Here is a 22564-nt window from a genome sequence, read left to right as displayed (position 1 = left end):
CACACGGCAGCACCGCAGCGGATGGGCCACGTCTCGGGGACACACGGGGAGTTTTCCTTCCCTTCGTCTCCCACGCCATGTGAGATGGGGCCACCAAGTCCTGCCCATCCTGGAGCAAGGTCCCAAGCATGGCTGGTGGGCACAGAAAGGGACTTCCCCAGCCCTCCAGCACTCAGAGGTTGGGCATGGGGAGGAGAAACGCCGTGTCGTTGTCCCACCTGCACCTGGGTTTCAGCTCTGGCCACTGGGCTGCAAAGCAAGTGCCAAATAGGTGTTTCCAGAGGTGACGTCTTCTGAGCTCATGACTTGCTGATCTAGATGTGGTTGTTTGCACGGATCACATCCCTGTGGTTAAGTCTCCTAGAGGTTATTTTTGCCGATAAGCACTTGGGACACAAGGAACCTTTTAAAAACACTCAGATAAATAGGAGGAAAAACAAAACCAAACTACGACTTAAACAGAAACTATCGCAATGAAATTAGCAGGGAGAGCTGGGCCGAGAGGGCATGCTGCAAGATTTAAACCTCTGGAGAGTGCAGCTAAGGCACTGAATCTACCAGCAGCTTAAAGAGAAATGGGAAAAAACTATGCTCTGTGTTTAATGGGGTTTAGTTATTTTTAAAGGAGGTGTGCAATTGTGCACACATGTATCTCCAAGTGTAGGCAGGGATAAAACTAAACAACAGCAAAAGTACACATGTAGCAGGTTAATCATCTGCTGTGGGTTTACCACTGCAAAAGATGATAATAACTTCACCGGAGAGGCCATTGCAAGATTGCTGTGCACTAACACTCTCCCTTATCTCCCTCAGCCTCTGCTTCTCCTCCCTGGGGACTCACACTCCAGAGTCTCTGGGCTCTGCCTTGAAACCTAAACCTGCTAAATCCCTCCCTGGCAGAGCCTGGCTGCTTGCAGACACTTTCCGCCCAAGGTGGACATTTAACGCTAACCAGAGCAGTGCTCTTGATACCGAACTGCTGCTGCTTTTCCAACCTCTCACCCCTAATCTGCATTGGGCGCGTTTGTCCTCACTGAGGGAACATTCGTTGCCATCAAAATTCCTCTATCATTGCAGCAGGGGCTGAAAGCATCTCCGCTGCACAGGCACAACCTCATGGAAACCAGCTGATGATGCATTTGCTAAGTTTAGACTGCACGGCAGGTGATTTGGGTTAAAGGGAGTTTGTGATTTAGAGCCAGGCACTTCACATTGCAGTTGGGAAGTCTGTTCATCTTCCTACATGAGGATCATAGAATCATAGAACCACAGAACGGTTTGGGTTGGAAGGGGCCTTTCAAGGTCCATCTAGTCCAACCCCCCTGCCATGGGCAGGGACATCTTCAACCAGATCAGGTTGCTCAGAGCCCCGTCCAACCTGACCTTGAACGTTCCAGGGATGGGACATCGACCACCTCTCTGGGCAACCTGGGCCAGGGTTTCACCACACTCAGCATAACAAATTTCTTCCTTATATCTAGTCTGACTCTCCCCTCTTTTAGTTTAAAACCATTACCCCTTGTCCTATCACTACAGGCCCTGCTAAAAAGTCTGTCCCCAAAGGCTGTGCAGCTCAGGCGCTCGGCCTTGGGGTGACTTCAAATTCATCTCTTCCCACATCGGTGCCTCCTTGCTTAATGGAGATGACTTCCTTCCTTGAGATCTGCCCATGAAGCTGTCCTGTTAGTCCTTCCTCTTTCCATGGGAGCAGAGATCTGCAAAGACGTAGGATGAAGCACACCCCAGAGAAGAAAAAGCTCCGGCGCAGCACCGGCACAAACGGGGCAAACGTCCAACGGCGGAAATACAAACGCCTCCTATAAAAATGCGAACCAAGAGAGCAAGTGAGAAGAATAATTCCTGAAGTTTCCTCTCTGCTGAGAGAGACGGGCAATAAATGATTTCGGACACAATCTGCAAAATGAACCATTACGTCTTTTCTGTCAGGTCTCACCTGTTGTTATTTCCAATGTTTCCTCTTCCCAAGACTGGGCAGGGTTTTGCATCAAGGTAATATAGTTGCTTTTGTTCAAGAACCAGACAAGTTACCCCATCTTGTAACCAGGACTTTGTCGTAAATGAGCAAACATCTGTTAAATTGAGCTGTACTGCATGAGAGGGTGGTGGTTTTTTTTTTTCCTTTAAAGGAAAAAAACACAAAAGAAAACTGAGTGGATTTCTTGAGCAGTGTGACCGGCAGGATATACTCAGGTGAAGGCAGGGAACTGTCTGGGTGATTTACAATTTGTAATGCACTTCAGTTAAGTGTCTGAAACAGAAAGGGGGAAAAAATGCCGAACTGCTCTGTTCTTCTACTGGGTCATGCTTCGCTCCAGGAGAAACATCCTTATTTCAGCTCAGCTCTTTACAACACAGACAACAAGAGTTATTAGAAAGAGATTTTTTCAGGACAGCTCAATCAGTGCTAATTGCTCAGAGATGTAATATTCTTCTGATGGTTCTGGGGTTTTCAGCCACAAGGTCCCCAAAGCTCTCTGTCAGGTTCTTAGTTGGTGAAACTCAATATAGCTCTCAGGATTACAGTACAACTTTCCACAGTTTGGACCAGCTGAAAAATCCTCACCCCTAAATGCTTAAAAAGAACAATTCTGAATCAGAAATATATATATATATATATGAGCATATATATATATAATTAACTCTTTGCAGTCCTTTCCCATGGAAGTCAATAGCAAAGGACTGATTTTGTGGGCAGTTTGGCAGTGTGAACTTGCTACCTCTGCTTCAGTGCTATTCCCAGAAAGCTGTTTTGTATTTTCCACAGGTGAACTTCTGCCAGGTCTTCCCTGGGTTCCTGGTGCAGCATTGAGCAGTGGCACTGCAACTCAGTGACCAGCTTGTGCTACAGAAAATTTGCAAAAACTTGGCCCTGCAAAAAAAGCCAACCTCTTCCACCTCATCTTCCCAAAATCTGGTCTCCTAACCCTGCTTTAGGTGCAACAAATCTAAGAGATATTATTTGAATCTCACCTACAGGAAAGGGGGAGGCAGGGAGGGATGCTAGCTTTGACCTTGTTTCTTGTCCAAGTCTTTACTTTCATTCTGAAGAATAAAAGTCCCGATGGACAGAAGGACCCACCCAGCCCCCCGGCTCTGGCAGAAGATGATTAGAGAGAGGCCTTAAGCGTAATGAAAACTGATGTAAACCATTTGCTGAAGGTTACGCCGCGACAGAGGCTGTGCCTTCTCCCCAAAGGAGTATGATGAGATATCTGACATGCAGCCTTGTTCTTGTGTTCAGTCAGGAACAGATCTGAGGGCAGCTAATAAACTTATCTGCATCAGATTAAATTACCAATCCTGCCCTCCCTCTCCCTGCCCTCTCTCCCTCCCCAGATCAGTTACACACATCAAGCCAAATAAAGATAAATGCATGACAGAGTTCATTCGAGTGATTGAAAATCAAGATGGAGCTGCATATTTTTCATCAATGCTATCCCAGGAAATAAAGATAAATTCCCCCACTTCATATTTTAACATAGCTTATCATAATCACCGGTAATAGCAACCAAATGTTTTTCATTTGTTACATTTTAAAGGGGGCTGGGGGAACAGTTTCCTGGTTGCAGGCTCATCGAGTCTAATTTTAAGCTAGTGTCAGGGGTCACTTCCACTTTATGTTGCATTTCTGATGAGCGGTTTTTGCTGGAATACCTGGCTTGACTAAATGACTGCAAGAAAGAGCAGGGCTATGGAAGTCAAAGCGGCGATGGTGGGGAAGGAGACTTGGTCACTGGGCTGGGATTCATCACCGATGAAATGCAAACCTTGCTCTGGAGTGGGTCTTTACAAGTATTTTTCCCAGAGAGACAGAGGACTTCTGGAGATCCCATGTTCTGCCCATCTCTGACATTACCTAAAGGGTCTTTCCAACTAGTCTGAACTCCATGTCGTTCCTTTTTTTTTTTTTTGAAATGCCAACATACAGTGGGAGAGGGTCCTCCAGGACTTTCCACGTGTAAGCCAAAGGTTTACTAATTGATCCCCAAGGATCTATTAGTGCTGCTCTTATGCTCTCCCTTCCCTTGTTCCCTGGGTCCCTGAGGCTCCTGAAGGGATGCTGATCAGTGCGAGAAAAAGTGGAAAGAGAAAACCGTCCTTACCCCAAGTAATCTGAACCTGCATAGTACTGGTTTACGGTATAGCAAAGGCCACACATGGCAATATCGAAACTCTGACTCCTTATTAAGGGAACAGCAATATTGTCACGCTGATGGAAACCTTCCTTCTTGTTCAAAAGTGAGGACTCCTTCCCAGGAGGCACATGGGGTAGTGTATGGGAAGAAGGCAGCCACAGAGGTGGTGGTGAGGGTGGGAAGAAACACACCTCCAGGTCTGGCAAGTAGATGACTGGGGTGTATCAAAAGTGGAGCTAGAGCGGGAATGGGCATCCCTGTAAAGCAGGGAGTTGGGACAGAGGCTTAGGAGGACACCATATAAATTCAGTAGGGTTTTTTTGCAGGCATCTCCATTTCTTCAGAGATAGTCTTCTCCACTGGAGTTTACAGACTTTCGCTGTTGACTTTAAGGGAAACACTTTCAGACTTGTCATCCTATAAGCTGGCAAATGGTTTGCTCATTAGTTCTTTTGTTTCCTCCTCCTTCTGCAAATGTAGCCCCGATTTTTTAACAAAAAAGCATCAGAGGAGAGGAGGCTAAAGTTGGGGAGTGGGCTGACCTGTCAGATTCCAACCCATAAATTTCTGTACTTTCTAATATAATCATAATAGCAATAAAAAAGGGGTTTGGAGCATAATGTCTCTCAATCGCAACAACATCTGGCGTGTTTGTGTCCTAGTGGCGGATTGGCAGCCATATCCCATTTGGGACAAGAAAGGTCACAGCTGGCCATGGGAGGGGAGCTCTTTCCTGAGACCTGAGCAGAGAATGTTGAAAAGTAACATCATCTGGTGATAAGCTACCATTGCCTTACCCTCTGGCAAAACACACGTGATACAGAAGGAAGGAGAGAGGAGAAAAAATTAAATCTCAGGAATGCAGCTGGAGGGTGATGGGGGAACCCAAGTGGCTTAAGGAAAATTTGAGCTTGAAACCTTGGTTTTACAAGACTTGTGTTTCAAAGTTGTTTGGGAAGCTGGGTAACAAGAGGGAAAGTAACACATTTCTTGGGAACCTGCTGAACCGACCAAGTGAGAGAGGTGAGCTGGGCTCCTGGGCCCCCACCTGCCTGGGCTCCTGCCTGGTCCCTGCACCCTGTCCATGGAGATGAGAAGGTGGGAGAGAGATGGGGATGCACAGGGATCACTTCAGTGTTACACAGCAAGTCTTGAGCCCATTCCTGCACCCCTGCTCTCTGAAGTGCCTCTAGGTTCTCTGGTTTCAGTGTAGCCTCAGCGAGGACACCAGGATTAATCTCTTATAATTAGTGGAGCAATTTCAGGCCAAAGATATTGCAAAACTACAGCTGCAAGAGTCAAATGGCTCCGGTGAAATATCCTTCATGAAGCAGAGATACTTCTGGGCAAAAGCATCCCTGCACACTTAGGGCAGGAAAAAAGAGGTTTGGCATTGCACTGGAATGGATTAGGAATATGTGTGGTGAGAAGGAGAGGTGGAAAGGAAAGGCTGAGGGTGGGAGCATCTTCACTTGCTGCAGCTATTTTAGATTATCTGTTCATGTCCCCTTTACCTACCAGAGCTGGATTTTCCCCAGGACATTCAAGGCACTGAAAGTCAGCAAAGAAAAGGGTCACAGAGTCTGTAAAACCTCAGAGAGCAAGACCTCAGCTTTGTATCTGCTCCAAAAGATAACACCGCTAATACAGTAGCAGTTCTCCCTGGGAACTGAGGTCATCGCTTCAGTTGTATTTATTCAAGGGAAAAACACTCTCTATTGTAGCCCTGTTGCAACTTTTTGACATCCCAACAAGCCTGACAGAGCTTCAGGCCACTCTCCTGACTTCGGAGCAGGCAGCAAGAGCAAAAAGCAAAGCAGCAAAGAACCCCTCAGCTCTGGATGGAAAATGAGCTCTCCCCGCCGCTTGCTTTTCACTCGCTAGATAAAATTTACTGCACACCTTGCTGTGCCATGTGGACTTTGCAACAGGATTGAAAATGTACGTTAAATAATAACAAACCCACAAATCATAAAGAGGGGCCAGATAATCTCTCTATCTTGTTAAGCAGCAGATTTATGGATCGTGCTCCTTGCCCTGATACCCAGACCCTGCTGTTGGAGTCGGTAGCGTTACCAAGGGCTCGGAGAGCCGAAGTGTGAGCAGACTCTCAACAGGGGATTGGACATTTCAGATATTTATTGGCCAGACTTGCATGACCAAATCCACAGAGGCGTTTCTGTGTCTAACTTCTTGTTTAGTCACCCGATTTCTCACTCATTTCAATAGTAAATTAAGCGCTGAAACAGGAGCTGTGCATTGATGCCTGTAAATCTGGGACCCGCTGACTCCGGCAGAGCAGCGAGAGGTTTTACGGCAGAGCTAATGAGCTGGGCAGAGACCAGCCACCATGCTGTACCTCTGGGTGTCTTTATGGCCATTGTCTTATTTTTAATTTCCCTGTCTGCTCCAGCGCTGAAGCGATAAGCGCAGAACAGAACTCCAGGCAGATATGGGTAGAGGATTTTGGAGCTGATGGAGGACACCACGGCAGGGTCTGCTCTCCTCCTTTCCTTTTCTTTCTCCAGCAATGTGATGTGGTCCACGTGCTCTTGCACCCACTTGAAAACAGAGCTTGACTCTTCATACAGCATTGTAAGGGTGAGCTTGCAATTCACAATGTGGTGCTCCTGGTGTTGGCTACCTATGTGCATCCCCATCCAGATTCAAAGTGACTTTAGTCATGCAGAAGTCCAGGTGTTGCTGTGGGTCTGAGCCTGCTGCTCCTCTACCTGAGCTGTGCATCAAAGACAACGAGCTTTTTCCAACCTCACTCATCCCAGGGTCGCACCTCTGTCATGGCCTTAGGCCAAGTTCTCAGCTGGGGGCAACTGGCACAACTTTGACTTCAAAAGGGCTGTGACTTTCCAAGCAGCTGAGGATTTGTGATCGTTTCTGGCTTGAAACGTATTCAGGTCTGGCAAAGATGCAGTGGTGTAAAACTGATGCAAAGAAAGAACTAAATTAAGCTATTTGAAAAATTTTTTTAAAAAGCTGTACGAAAAGCAGTTCTGCTGTATGGTGTCCTCATCTGCAATAAAGTATTCTGTAATACAAAACTCGGTGTGTGTAAAAATGGCTTTAAGTCACTGATACCTATAGAACTGCACCTCTTTTAGCCAGTTTTACCCGATATTGCTGCTGAACAGCACCCAAACCCTCACGCGGTGCAAACAAATACCACATTTTTCACCTTTCTTTCTGCAATATGGCTCAGGATGTGTCCTTCTTCTGTGGACAAGGAAGTAAGGGGACCCTAAAGAACATTGCTGGCTGCAGAAAGAATGTGTCTGGAAGAGCAATCTGTTATTGTTATTATTCAAACGGCTCGATAACACCAAAACAAAACACAGCATGAAGCGAGGAACCTGCAATAGTTTCTCAACCAGCCAGGCCAAGTAGGGGAAGTATCTTACTCCCTCCCCAGCATCGAGAGAGCACATGCACCAAATTTACACCAACCACCCCGACCCAACTTTGGGTTGACGACTGGGGAGAGCAGCATGTGCACTGCATGTTGGACCAGAGGGATTTTGCTTTGGGCAAAAAAAAACCCCCACCTACGTGGAGAGAGGCATGGGTTGGCCAAGCTGGAAAGGAGAAGTAAATATGCGGATTTATGGGCGGCAAAATTTTGCTTGGAAGAGAAGTGAGGGAAGAAATGTTTGGGAGGCGGGGAGCTGGACACTGCTGAGAAGGAATGCTAAAATCCATTGTTTTGGGGGGATCAATGTGGAAGAGTCTTCCTATCCCCTTCTGAGGATGCTGTTTTAAATGACTGGTTGTTGAGTTGCGATCTTAAGCAGAGGAGAGCACAGCCTCTGCCCTGTTTTCTGGGATGCCATGCAGGGATGTGCAGAAGATGTCTGTGTCCATCTCCAGAGGGAAGCAGGAGAGAAACTCCCACTGCTTCCTAGACACTGCAACACTGATGTTGCATGTGATACACAAAGACACCATAAAAAGCAGAATTTTAATAGTCAACTAAAAAACCTCAACAAGGTACCAACCTTCTGGGGTCTGGCTGGGGCTTGCCATCACCACCAGCCCTTGGGGGGGGGTCACACATAAGACATGTCCATCCCTTTCTCAGCTCTGGTGCTGAGTGATTAGTCTTCAAGGCAGAGAGATAATTCAGTCCTCATGCCAGAGGAGGCCCTGTCTCAGTGAGCCGAAAGACACACCAGTCAATTACCTTTGAATCCTAGGTTATAATTTTTGGATACTGAGCTCAGAGCAGCTGACCTGTCATTCTGCAGCAAGACCTTGAGCCAGGGCCGTGGAGGTCAGAGAAAATAAGAGAGCAAGAGAGCAGCGAACGATTCATTCTTTCAGTCACTCAATCCTCAGGAGCAATAGCTATCTCAATCTTCAGCATGGAGGCTGATGATGAATGGTTTTATTACCAATGATAATTTAAACCATGTGCAATATTTACCATATTACCTGTTTGCCTCCTTGCCCTCAGCTATGGGAGTTCTGCTTTAAGAATATTCACCGTTCGCCTCCTGTGCTGGGATGGGTGAAGCAGTACAGCATGACAGAGGACTTTCCTCGTCCCCTTTCCAAAAAGCTCTCACTGATTTGGGGTACATTTCTCTCCCCTTAAATTGCACCCCCCCCCCCCTTTTGCTTCTTAAGAAACTGCCAGACATCTTAAACACATTTAAAAATACATGTCCTCCACTGTAATCCATTATCTAAGGTTCCCATGTGGGCTCCATCATCAGAGACTGCCAGATTGATAGCGTGGTTTGCATGGGGCCCCCAGCATGGGATGGCTTGGAAACAGAATTAGTCCACACAGCACATCCTCTGTGTTTCTACCTTTATTGGAAAGAGGGAATGGGCTGTGTCAGGTGAAGGGCACGAGCAAGATACAAAGCAATGAACTAGTTACGCAGGACAACAGATGGCAAGAGGGAGACCAGAGAGGTGGAAAATAAGGGGGAGCGTAGAGGTTCCTCCGAAAGAGCTGAAATGACACTATCCTTGCTGATGGTTTTCAGCTGTTTGGGTGCATTTGGAGATTTCTGCTTTATTAAAAAGGGTTCACAGTCAAGATAGGTGCAGGCTGAAATCTGAACTCTCACACACCTTGGAGGGGTTTGGATTTAGACCTGGATGCAAACCACGTCTCGCATATCCAGGGGCTGAGAACAGAGAAAGGTGTCGTGTCAAGAGGTAAATGACGAGGATTCAGAAAGGCAAGTTGTACTACTTTTGTTACCATCGGTCAGCTAAATCAATGGGGGTTGTTCCCTTGCTGAGCTGATCAGCAGCATGTGTTTCTGGAGGAAATACACACGTCCAAGTGTAAAGTATGTGTTCTGTGCCTGGTCTTACATTAAACTATTCGATGCACGGTGTGCTGTGCCTCTAAAGCAACCCAGTGAAATAACTATGGCCATGTTCAGCAATGACTCCCATGGAAATTGTCGCCTCTTTCCCAGAGACATGTAATTCTGATAACATCAAGCCATATTTTTCCAAAGCTTATTGTGCTCGTGGTTGCTGAGAAAAAACTTCAGAAGACCAACCATAATGGCTCAAAACCAAGAATTTAAATAAAAAGTTTATCGAATGTATTATGTTGCAGAATCTCATAATTTCAGTGTCAAAGTCAGGTTTTTAAGTGGGTAAGAAAGACAGCTCTTCAGGCACTTACAGAATCTGGAAATGGACAGATGTACTTTTAAAGAAAGCAAATTTCTTTAACAATTTTAGGCTACATCTAGATACTATCACTACACTGACCCTAGAAAGACCTCTGGAAGCTTCTTGTAGAGTTCTTTCCATTCTCCTCCAGAGGAGTCCCAGAAGTATTTGACAATCATCTACCATTTATTGCTTGCCACTTCATTCTTTTCCAGATCATTTATCACTCAATATCAGCCCCAAGGAACCTCACCAGCATGCTGAAAATTGATCTTCCTTTCCTAATTCTGGTTTTCTGTCTCTTACATGGACCCATTCCTTAACAGAGCTGTCACTCTCCTATCATGACTGTATCATTTCCATAAGAGTCTCTAGTGATGAACATCATCAAAGTTTAATTAAATTCTGCTCTCTTGTTATGGGTCATACCCCTCCCCTTCTTCAATAACATACAACAAGAACTCTACTAAACCTGGGATGGCTTCTAAGGGGAAGTTATGCCAGTTTGCTCCTTTGATTCTTCTACCAATTATTTTAAATATTACTTCTCAAAATTTGATTGTATCTGGGAAAGCCCTGACCTTCAATTTGCAAAATATCTTAAGTAGCCAGACACAGCATTATCAAACCATCAAATTGCTGTTTCAGAAGCTGATTCTTGTAGGAGGCTGCATAGTTTTGGTAGACACTTCCTTCAAGAGCCTTGGATGAATATTGTCTGGTGCTGGACTTAGAATCACAGAACGGTTTGGGTTGGAAGGGACCTTTCAAGGTCATCTACTCCAACCTCCCCACAATGAGCAGGGACATCTTCAACCAGATCAGGTTGCTCAGAGCCCCGTCCAACCTGACCTTGAAGGTTCCCAGGGATGGGGCATCGACCACCTCGCTGGGCAACCTGGGCCAGGGTTTCACCACCCTCAGCATAAATCCTTATATCTAGTCTGAATCTTTCCTCTTTTAGTTTAAAACCATCACCCCTTGTCCTATCACTAAAAAGTCCATCCCCATCTTTCTCACAAGCCCCCTTTAAGTACTGGAAGGCTGCTATAAGGTCTCCCCGGAGCCTTCTCTTCTCCAGGCTGAACAACCCCAACTCTCCCAGCCTTTCTCCATAGCAGAGGTGTTCCAGCCCTCGGATCATTTTTGTGGCCTCCTCTGGACCTGGTCCAACAGGTTCATGTCTTTCCTGTGCTGAGGACTTGTTCCCTCATAACTTCTCAGATCCCAGGAAGATGAGCAGACTCGTTTCTCATGCTGCCAATCTATGGTGTGGGTTCCTGCAGGCCTAATTGAAACAGCAGGGAAGTGGCAGAGCGGTATCTGGGGCAGCGTTTAGCTCTCAGTCTCTAGCAGGACATTGTCTTTTACCCACGTCATCACAGAAAAGCTTCTGATTCCAGATGGCATTAGCCAAACTCATGCTGAAGGAGCTCAGCCCATCCTCTGTGCAAAACCTTCAACCCCAGCTGAGGCATGGTGAAGATATTTTGCAGGCCACCTCCAGCCTAATAGCAATCAGATACAAGCCCACTGAGACCCAAACCATCATAGCCACCGGCCTTTGGTCTGGTTTTCCAGCAGAACAGGGTCATACTTGCTTCGTTTAACTCTCTAGGGTTTTGTCCATGCAGTGAAATGTCAAAAGAAAAAGCCCACCAAGGCACTGAAATGAGATGCAGGAGGACTTTGGTACATCTCTTGCCTTTGTGACCTTGGGAAAGCATTAAGTTTATGTAGTTTTCCCATCAATGTTGTCAGCAGTGCCGTTTCCTTGTTGCACACTGTCGTTAACAGCAGTTAATGACTGTGCATAAATAGCACAGGGAGGAGAGCCTGAAGCCGGGTGAAGATGGTGGACAAAGAGCTATACAAAATTTTGTCTCTCCCTCCTAAGTTACCATCTCACAAGAGGGAAAGCTGTCATGAGAGATGGCCACAGCAGTAGTTTCTGCAGTTCATTCTCCAAGCATTTTCACTTAAACTTAGGGGAGAGGTTTCTCGTTCCCAGTATTCTCCAGTGCATGTTTTATAGCCCCAACGGGAGACTGGTGGCTTTAGCGCTGGAGATATGTCATTTGTTTGTCTTGCTGGACGTGTGCTGAGCCTGGATGGATTCAGGTTGCTGCACCAAGTTCTCAGCTCTGGAGAACTTGATGTCCTTCAAGGTCTCCCCAGGGTCCTGAGTTCAGGGAGGTCTCTGTCTTGAGAGCTCATCTGCTGGGGCAGGAAGGAGGATTAGTTAGGTTGCCTCATTCGCAAGCAAGCTGAGGCTGTTTGCAGTGAATTTGCTCCATAATCCTCTCTCAGGGTCCTGCAGGCAACCAAACACATTTGGCTACCCCTAGTGGTTCGTTAATAGAGTTTGTAATGAAACACTTGGAAAGAAAGCAATAAAGTACGATCCCATAAAGAGAAGTATTGCAAAGAACGAGAAAAGGATTCAACCCCAATGCAAGCTGTCGATCAGACCTTTGAAGGTGATGAGGCACGCAAACACCGCCCCAGGCATCGGGTAATGGTTCCTCTTATTTCCTTTGTATTTAAGCAGTGTTCGGAAGTGGAGAGCATGGGCCCCTCCTGCACTGCACACACACATAGTTGGAGATAATCTCTGAATGGAGAAGACAGACTATCAGTAGGGGGAAGAAGAAAGGAGGAAGAGATTTGCTTGCTCTCATCTTTTGTTTCTGCCTTAGATCCAGCAATAAGCTGAGGTCTCTGGAGTCCCGTTCAGCGACCCACTCAGTCTCATGGCCTCTTCTTTTTGGTAGAGAGCCGGACAGAGGGGTGCAATTGCATTCCCTCCTCACCTCTAAAGAGCTACAAGCCAATCTATACACTGGCTTTCCAACCAGAGCCCAGATCTGTTCCCTGGGAAATCTCTTGCGGGTATTTCTGACCTCTCCAGCACACTTCCAGCCCTCAGGAGCCACTGCAATCCCTTCCGTGCACAGGGGAGAAGTGATGTCAGGAAGTAGGAAGGCCAGACAAGGAACATTCACTTCTGGAGGGTTATGGCATGTGTTTTTCCCCGTGGGGCCATTGCAGCACATTGATGCTCAGACAACATCTGGGTATGCAGGCAGCTCTGCTTGGGGGAAGCGTTTCATGAGATGGGTCTGTGTTTGAGGCACAAGGAATAAAACAGGATTCTATCAGTGTTTGAGGTTGCTGTTATTCTACTTAGATTACTACCATGGTCCTAAGAGCAAATCTAGGAAATCAACGGTGGAGACTACAGGAAAAAGGAACAAAAGTCAGAGAGAAATCACACCCCTGGCACTGAATTACAGCCCTGATCCCCACCAAAACCTGTTTAACAGCTTGATGCTTTTTGCCCTGGCATTGCAATGGTTAAAAAATAAAGCTAAACACAAGCTGCTGCACTACGAGCTGTATCAGGCAATGGCTGTCACATGCTCTCTCCTCATCTGGATGCATCCACAACTCACCAGAGGACCCAAATAAATGTTAATTGTACTCCAAAATCACTGTCAGCCCACAGAAAATGTCATGTATGAAAGATTTGTCACAGAGGTCAAAAATCTGGAGAAACAATAGATCAGACCACTGTCAAATTACACAAAATTTGTAATAGGAATGAAAGATGTGGGAGTCTGAATGAAAAGGCTCAGCAGTCTTACCAACTGTCAGGTTTTTCTCTGGCCTGTGCAGATTTTATTATTGCTCCTTGGCATGTAAAATTTGAAAAGGGGGTTCCTGAAATACGAATAGCAGGTGAAGAAGCTGAGGACAGTGCCTCAGAGATGCTGAAAGGAGTTACCCTGAGCGCTGCATCAAGGGCCAGGCTATCTGATATGGACTGCAGCATATGGACTGGATTTGTCCTGGGTGATGGGGGTGCATTCCCTGGAGACTCCCCTTTATGGTCAGTGGAAAGAAAGAGGCACTTCCAGAAGAAGTGGGCTGAAACGCCCTCTGAAGTTGTCTCCATCGGTTGCAACTAGTCAAGGGTGCTCCTGACCTCAGCTGGCTAACTGAGGTTGGGTAAAATGAGGTCTAAATTCTACAGATCTAAATATCTGCCCATTAGGAGGCTAGGGGAGGAGTGGAGGTAGAGCAGAGGAGGTGGGCACTGAGTGGCTGGAGGAGGTGGAGGTCCTAAGTGGCACGATAGGGTAGAAGTCAAAGGCAGGAAGATAATGGGGCTGAGGAGTGAAGGAGGCAAGAGGCAAAGCTTCTTTAGTGAATTCTTCGATAAAGAGGAGACCAATTCTTCACAGCCATCCCCAGCCGTCCAGATCTCTAAATTGTCAACCCTCATGCTCCCACAAGAACTCTACCAAGAGCTGTGAGCGTAGGAAAAGTGAACTCCCACCTATGTGAAAGTGCAGAACAGACACAAAGTTCACCAGATATCAACAGGATGCACAAAAATCCACAGAGGAGAAGAGAGACAGAGGCTACTAGCTGGAAATACAGAGGTGATCTTGTCGCATGGGATAGACAGCTCAGACAGAAATGCAGCTGAATCAAAACGCCCAGATTTTTGGGAACAGATGCACTCTCAAGAACACAGCAGAAAGCTAGAGGTGCCTTATACTGGCCAAATACGATCAAGGATATCTGAGGTCTGGTGAGCAGATGTTATACAGGCAAGGAAATGCTGGCCAAGCAACAAACAGAGACAATGAAAATATACAGCGTCCCCAGTAGATTTTGGAACAAACCAGGAAAGGACCTTTTCATCGCAAACCACACAAACTACCTCATCGTTGCAGACAAGTGTTCAGACCGAGGGGAGGTAGACGAACTGTCGGATGAAATGCAATAAAGCAAAGAAGCATTTCAGCAGGCACCTTGTTTGACTTGCAGTAACTTTGCATGATTTACCCAGGAAGAGAAATCCTGTCCCAGCACGTCGCCCTCTGACCGTGACCAAACAGCAAAGCTGAACCAGCAGTTTTATTTGCTAAGATTGTACTGAAGGAAGCAAAGGCAGTTCCTGGTGAGTCATTCTCTAGGGGAGAAATACTCTCATTGAAGACCAGCATGACGCTCTGATTCAAGCGCCAAAGTCCAAATACTCGCACAGCATGAAAGAACCAAAAGGAGTGGAAAAAAATACAAGATGAGAAGGAAGGCAGCCAAAGACCAAAGCTTACCTTTCTCACAAACTGGAGACCTTGTAGAACACCTTTTTGGGGTCTTTTCCAGGACCAGACTATTTTCTTGGAACAAGACGTGAATGTGTAAGAGCGCTCCATGTACTGAGATGTAAAAGGCATATAAGAGAAAGCAATTTTTTGAAGCGACAAGTATATTTGCCCATTGCACATACGAGCTACAGATGCAGATGTAAGAGATTACAGATCCGCTGAGACTTGACCAGAGGGACACAGAAGGAACACGGACCATGAGCTAGCAACAGATACAGAAATATATGCAAAATATCACATACCCCCAGAAGAAATACATTCTGGAGAGTTTCCTGTACTAAAAAAAAAAGGTCAGCCCCAGTTCACTGCAAGATGTACATGAGAGTTTGAAAATAGTGAAGGTCTTTGCATCAAGGGGTGAGGCCTCTGATCCAGCCCACTGCTAGACTTCATCCCTGCCTTTTCTTACTCTGTGGGCCAGCTATGGGCCCTACATCACCTATACATTCTGTAGCTAAGCTATAGACCAAGACGAGACTGAAAAACCTCTCTGAACCCAACATTTAGTCTTGTAATTCTTCAAAAACAATAAATATTTGGCCAATCTTCCTCCAAAAGGTTTTGCTGTGAAACTATGGTAAACAATGCATAATATAAACAGAGATATTAAAGGGAACATGGTAGAATGTGAAATATGGAAAGAGAATTATTACTATTACTTATTTACATTTTCAATTCTCCTCTTCAAAAAAAGAAAAAAACCCCACCCAAACCAAAACAAAACACATGGAAAAGGGGACTTTACCAAAGGTAGCATCCGCCCAGGGGAAGGTAACATGATAACATGCTCATACTTAAAGCAGTTTTGGGAGTGGAGGGACCCCTAATTGTGGGAAATGGTCAACAGGGGAGAACTGCAATGGGAAAGGAAGGAATCAGGTCTGAGTATTGAAATTCCCTGTTTATGCTTGAACTCTGGCATCTGGTACAGCAGATTTGCTGGAGGGTAAGTGAAGAGGGTTATGGTACAAAGGCAGAGGAAAAATGTATGGGCTGGGAGTAATTTCTTGCTAATGTTTTAAGATTGAGGAGATTCGACAGATCCCTTCCCTGAGTTTCCTTACACCAAGCGCAGGTTTTTGGAGGTTGGTGTAGAGAAATAGTCCAAGTATCTGTCTCGCTTTTGTTACTAGAAAATGCATCTGTCTGCCTGACTGTCAATCACAGTCTTTATATCTAAACATTTTTTCCTTATTCAGTTGGAGGACAGGGTGCATCAGGAAAGTCATCATCTGCAAGGCACTGAAAGCTCGCATGGCATTGAAAAAAAATCCCTTTCCCTTCCAATCTGTCAGACTGATGGACCAGAAAGGGTATCAAATCCATCAGGCCTGGCTGTGTGTGTTTATTAGTAATGGAACATAAAACACATTTGGGGCTCACCTGTTGAGAAATTCAGATGAAAGTTTCCCTTAAGGATGTCTCATTTTCACAAACACCAAAACCCTGCATGGTGAGGAGACCTGAAGAAACTCCCGCTGTTACTCGGCATGAGGATCGCACAGCTGGGATGGGCTCCATTAATAAACATCATGTTCAGAAAATCCTCCTCTGCAGGACTGTGTGTACTCGACCAGGAAAGTGAAGAGGCAAAGGTCTGCAAAAGCAGGAGTTACGATTTAGCACGCTCATTTGAGATACTTTGATTTTCACAAGGTGCAAAATAGAAGTTTCAACCTCTGAAACTTGAAGCACCCTAAATCAGCAGCATTTTTGTTTCTCCAGTTTGGCCCTGTCTGTCTCATTCAACTAAAACCACGTAATCAAGCAACTCTGTGTCTAAAACCAGTCTTCTGAAAATGACCTTCTTGCTTCAGACAGGCAGGATATGCCCGAGGGCAGCAAGCACTGATGAAGCCCTGGTCATACAGCAGATAGGTACAAAACCTGGTTTTACTTTAATGGAACAAGCACTGAAACTAAGTTTCCTACCTGCTGCTCATTCACTGATTTTGGGTAAAACAGAGTCCCTCGGTGGTCCTCCATGCCTTGTTGGTTTTGTCTAGCTGGACTCTGTAAAATTTCTTGTGATGTTTTTGGGCCTTCCTCATGCTTACCATGTAGAAGGCACTGTCCCTGCTAGCCCTGTGTGTCTAAGAGTCCCCAGATCATCTCAAATGACAACCATGTGTGACATTTCAACGCTTATTTTGGGCAGCTCTATTGCTTGCAATATTTGGAAACATCATCTGGCACAAAGGATCCATTGTGTTCTGTTTTTTCTAAAGCTGGTGGGCTTTAGCACATAAATTTCATGTTTTCCAAAGGCAGAGGGTCACCCTAAGAGGACCCATGAGTACATGAGAAATTCACATACACCTAACTTCGACTTACACACCACACAGACAAAGGCAGAAATGAAGTTACTCCTTTGTGGTCCATTTTTGCCCCGTTAATGTTCAAGGCGATACCTCTAGGGAGCTCTTAGATGGGAGAAGTTGGCTGTGGCCACCTGCAGAGGTCTGCAGTTGAACCATAATCCCAGCTGATATAAAGCAGGGAAGTTGCGCTGCCGCCTATGGAGCTATACCCTGGAGATACATCCAGCCAGGTCTGGTCCTGGAGCTACAGCCTGGACTGGTCCTGTTTGAACAGATTCTCCTGTCACCTTTGGAGGGTTTTATTCCTGTTTCAGCTATAAAAAGCCTATTTCATAGCAGGTATTTGCTATAAGCCTCTTTAAAACTTTTATTTTTAAAAAGTGTAGCAGTCACTGGAAAGCAAGCTCAGCAGACACTGTGCTTCACTGCGCTTGTCCATAGTCTGGACAGACCATCACTAACAGAAAGAGGGTTGCTTCCATCTCCCCAGTGCTCTCCTTCTGCATCTAGGACGGTGTGAGGACCAGCCTGGAATTACAGAGACCCAGGCTCAGCATCCTACCTTGCCACTCACCTGAAGGGTGACCTTGGCCAAAGCACTTCATCTCAGTTCCCCTTCTGGGACAATAAAAGGAAAAGCAAGGGCTGAGGTCACAAAGCATTCAATATCTGCAGAGGTGGGATCGCAAAAGTTCTCTGAACATGGCTCCAGTGCCCATTGGTTTTAGAGTGTGAAATTTGCACCTCTGTGAGTATCAGCAGAGTTGCTCTCCCTCATCTCATTATCTTTTATCCCTCCAGATGAAGGACCTAAGGCAGCACGTAAGGGTGGCAGGGGTTCATCTCACCTAAGTTTAGCCCCCTGAAGCATCCAGAGTAGGACCCTGTGACACAGTCCAGTGCACATCCAAAGCTTGGTCCATCCCACCAGCCTTCATCTCCCGAATATCCTATCCCATCCTATTGGGATGGAGAGAGGGTACCTGCCTCTCTCCTCTGCCTCTAGAACCTTTTGGGATCTACACAGTCAACAGACCCAGGGCATGGGCTCACCTGTAGAGGCTGGCTGAGCGTTACCATGCTCCTCGGATGGTTTTAGCAATGTTGCTTGAGCAGTGGCCAGAGACTATTCACCATGCACAGTTTTGGAGCAGAAAATGGGGATTTTACCTGTGTGTATGTGAGTCACGATCTGAGGTCAAACCTGACCTGCTTTCCTTACCTGTTCAGATGTAACCTGGATGGTCAGCGTTGGCCTGAGGTTGAGCTCAGAGACAACAAGAGTTGGGAGAGGAGAATGCAGACCCTTGTGACCGACTTGGCTGCACAGGAGGGCTCAGGGGGGAGCTGAAAATGCATCTTCTGCGCTCTCAGTCACTACCCAAATCGGAGAAGGAGCCTAGCTCTTTTGCAGGAGAAACCTGGACTTGCTATCGGGGTGTTGGTGCCTTTCTGGGAGGGGATGGCCAGGTATCACCATGCTGAGGACATCCTGACTGGTTTTGGAGCTGGGACAGGGATTAAACCAGTGTCTGCACTTATGGCTGAGCCTTAAACTCCACCCTGTCAGTTGCTCTTGGTCTCTTTGTTGTTCATTGTCTTGACCTGCAAGATTTTCCTGCCCTTATTTGAAGAAAAAAATCCCAACTGCAGTGTGGAAAAATGAAGGTGGGTGAGAACAGCACCCTTCCCACAACCAGCGCAGTGCCGGCGTTGCTGCATCTGATGACATGACTCTCTTCACTTGAACGTTCACGTGGGGCTCTGCGGTCCCTCTCCCTTCATTTCCAAAAAAGTCCTCACTTGTCCGCGACTGTTGGTGTAAGCATTAACTGTAACCATATTAGGACCAACGGTCAGACCGAAGCTAGCAGCAACACAGCTGAGTGATGACACCCTGTCTTCTGTGACAAAGGCTGCTTCCCTCATTTCAGATAATGATGGTGTTTTTTATTTATGAATAAGCAAATTTCCGGGGGATGAGAAGCAATGAAATCAGCCCAGGCTCAGCCTTCTGGGAATGCAGGAATTCACGCTAAATGGGATCCATCCCACGATGGTTAGTGTAAATTAAGCAGTTTCTGGTTTAAGTGCCTGGAGATGTACATGCTTGTCAGATGCTAATAGTTTTAAGTAAGTGACGACCCTTGTGTGACTTGGGTAAGCCCTGTCCAAACCCTTACATGTTTCAGAATCATTCGGGCCTTGATCTGACATCCACTAATCGGAATAGTCTTTCTGCAGACTAAATATTTGCAGATTCCCTTTCCTCGGTGGTGCAGGCAAGAGCTGGAGTCTCAGCACTGACATCCTCCTGGCATTGTGTCCTGGGTACCATCCCCAGGGAAGGCGATATTGGACTTGGACATTATCTGGATCTGATTAGCATCAGATCTTCTGGCATCTGTCCCAGTCTTCCTCTCCGTCTATTTTATGTTCTCCTTTTTTTCTATTATCCTTAATTTTTTTCAAATACAAGGAATATTTTTTACTAGCATCAGATTTTGAGGGAGACTGAAGCATGCCAGGAGTCACTTAAAAGATTCAAGGCAATGCTGAGCTTGTTAAATTTTCAGGGCTACTTCTTTTCCCAGTGGGAGTTTATTGTGACTTAACTGTGGAGAAGACTCCAGGGTAATGTAACTGCCAGCCACAGTTATGGGTTGAGGTGGTCAACTCCATGGGAAGGTGCTACTAGAATGACAGAGATGTAGTTACACTCAAAATAATTGCTTAATTCCCCATTTTGCTATAGCTTTCCTTTATAGCTTTCGCTGCCTCAGCTTGCTGGATGAAAAACAATTAATCCATCCTTTTTTCCACCCTTTCATCTGCACTTCTTACTGCATGTCTATGAGTTTTCCCCCATACAGGGAAAGGCTGCACTGGGCTAACCTCTCTGTCCTACCTCTGAGAAGATGCAGGAGCTCAGGAAAGAATGATCGAGCCTGAATACAGCAGGACCTATTTTGGTTCTGCCTTCATTTTGTTCCAGGACCTTAAAAGACATTTATTTTCCATCCTCCTAGCTACTGGTATTTTTTTTTTTTTTGAGGCAGTAGTCTCAACAGCTGAGTCGATGGCAGTGCTGGGCACTGCTGTTAGAAATGTAATGGAGGATACCTAAGGTACCTTCAGGTCAGCAGCCAGAAAGGTCGGTTGCTTTCTGCCCCTATCAAGCTGGACACACAGCACAGTTTGTTCCTTATCTCTTTTCCACTGCTGCAATATTTTTCAAAACCGTGTCTGAACTATTTTGCAGGTTGCTGGGGGTAAAATGCAAATGCACGATGTCTCTGACAATCCAAGAAACAATGTGAGATGCCTTCATTTCCATTTTCTCTATCAGCTTAAGAAGCGCACGAGTGCTTCCCGGCATTTCTCTGTGCAGAAATGTTAAGGGTGGCAGAAACCATCGAACCCCTAATTTGATCTCCTGCATAGCGCAGAACAGATGCTTTCACCTCAAAACTGGACTGAGCCCAGTGACCTGGATTTGTTTAAAGTATCTTTTCCTGAAGGTACCCTAACGATTGGCCAACACTTTAACAATTCCTTGATAGATAGCCCCAGGCTGTCAACCTCCCCCTTCAATTTACAAGGCTCACTTGCTTGTAACCAACGTTTTTTTGGCCTCAGCTCCCAGCTGTTGGCTCTTGCTACTTTTTTCTCTGAGTAGAGCCCTTTATTATTCCCTTGTGTTAAGCTAATATGATTGTAGCTCTTGCTGGAAGCGTAGAGGGTTTTGTCCTCTGAACTTAGAACAGTTCTTACCCCATATCTATGCTCAATTAAGAGAGGTCTCGGTAACAAGCAAAAGAGGTAGGGTTGAACCAACACAGCCCAGGATTTGGCAGAAGAGTTCTCTTTTCCCAAAGCTATTACCCAGCAATGAAATTGCAGTCAGGTTTCTTTCTCAAGAGGTAACAGCGCAAATCTGGGACCTCTGCTCAGGAACATATTTCAACACGTACCTAAGAATGACTCTAACGTTTTACCAAAACAATGGGTACTTAAACAAGTCTTTCAGTACTCTCTTCTGAAGGCGATTGGGACAAGGCTAAAACCCTGCTGTAGCAGAGTAACGCTACCCAGAAACTACTGCCGTGGGAGGAGAAGACAACCCTAGTGACTCTCTGCAGTGAGGTCCTGCTTCATCAGCTCACTCTGTGCTTCAGTGATGTCCCAGACAGCCTGGCAATTTTGTTGACGGTCAGACGGGGGTGGGAGATGTTTCCAATGGGGTTTCTGAGCACCGAGAGCCCAATAGTTCCACCTCACAGACTGCCCGGCATCCCTGTACTGGGGTGACTTTGTCCTGTTCCCCATCCTCCCTCTCAGCTGCACCTCTAGTAGTCATCCAAAGCTTACCGACGTGAAAAATGGGTTTCTGCCCATTTCGACGGGCTTCAGCTCAGGCTCCCGGCGTGCGCATGTGCCTCTCACTTCCAAACACAGCCACCCCAGCTCAGACGCAGCGTGTCTGAAGGCTCCTGGCATCCACGTCCCGCAGCTTTCCTGCTCAGCTCTGAGCCACATGGCCGAGGACTTCACGCCTTGAGTCGGGGCCATCGCCTGGCTGGATGTGCGGCTCCTTCCAAACTGCCAGCGTTAGCACCTTGTCCCTGGGCGGCTTCAGCCCTGACCGGTGCGGCGGTGCGGCTGCGACGGTCAGGGCTGAAGCTGCACATGGACAAGGTTTTTGGGGGCCCACCTACAGCTCTGCACCCCCCTCCCTCCTGTCATGCACACATAGACACACATAGGCGTACACAGAGCCATGTGCATTTCCTGGCTTTGTTTCAACAAGCAGAAAATAAAGTGGGAACCTCTGGTCTAATCTGCAGGGACAGGATTCCTGAATTAATAAGTCACCAACATCTAATTCACCTCCCTGTCCTCAGCAGCAAGCGTAATGATTCCCTCTTTGCCTCTAACAAAAGTAATAAAAAGAAAAAAATTAAAATAGAAAATTCCTGAACAATGCTTTTCTTTTCTTTTCTTTTTTTTTTTTCCTCCTAACATCAGTAAGTGGGGGTACTTCCACGATCTTGAAATTAAAACAATCCAGACAAACAATATGTCGAGCTCTGTCCTGCTTCCTGCTGCAATTATTCCTAATGCTTGGCCTCAGATCAGAGGCAGCAGCAATCTCTATAAATACGACAGCGGAGTGGAGAGCTATTTCCAACAGAAACGCCTCCCGAATCATGTCAGGAATTTATGAGGCTGAGAACGGGCCAAG

The 22564-nt window shown here is 46.3% G+C and overlaps 1 long non-coding RNA gene across 3 annotated transcripts; it reads right to left on the bottom strand.

The window, feature by feature from the left end:
* Nucleotides 1-291: 291 nt before the first annotated feature.
* Nucleotides 292-21991, bottom strand: LOC142041424 (uncharacterized). Of its 3 annotated transcripts, none has more exons than XR_012653471.1 (3): nt 21691-21991; nt 16382-16595; nt 292-1817 (listed from the first exon to the last, which is right to left on the bottom strand). It is a non-coding gene; the product is annotated as an uncharacterized LOC142041424 (long non-coding RNA). The 3 variants fall into 3 exon arrangements; XR_012653472.1 differs by lacking the exon at nt 292-1817 and adding an exon at nt 8977-9310; XR_012653470.1 differs by lacking the exon at nt 292-1817 and adding an exon at nt 9715-12032.
* Between the last annotated feature and the right edge of the window lie 573 nt (nt 21992-22564).

The sequence above is a fragment of the Buteo buteo genome, chromosome 18, assembly GCF_964188355.1.
Source record: "Buteo buteo chromosome 18, bButBut1.hap1.1, whole genome shotgun sequence".
In the NCBI taxonomy this organism is placed as follows: domain Eukaryota; kingdom Metazoa; phylum Chordata; class Aves; order Accipitriformes; family Accipitridae; genus Buteo; species Buteo buteo.
This window is presented reverse-complemented; position numbering and strand designations above follow the sequence as displayed.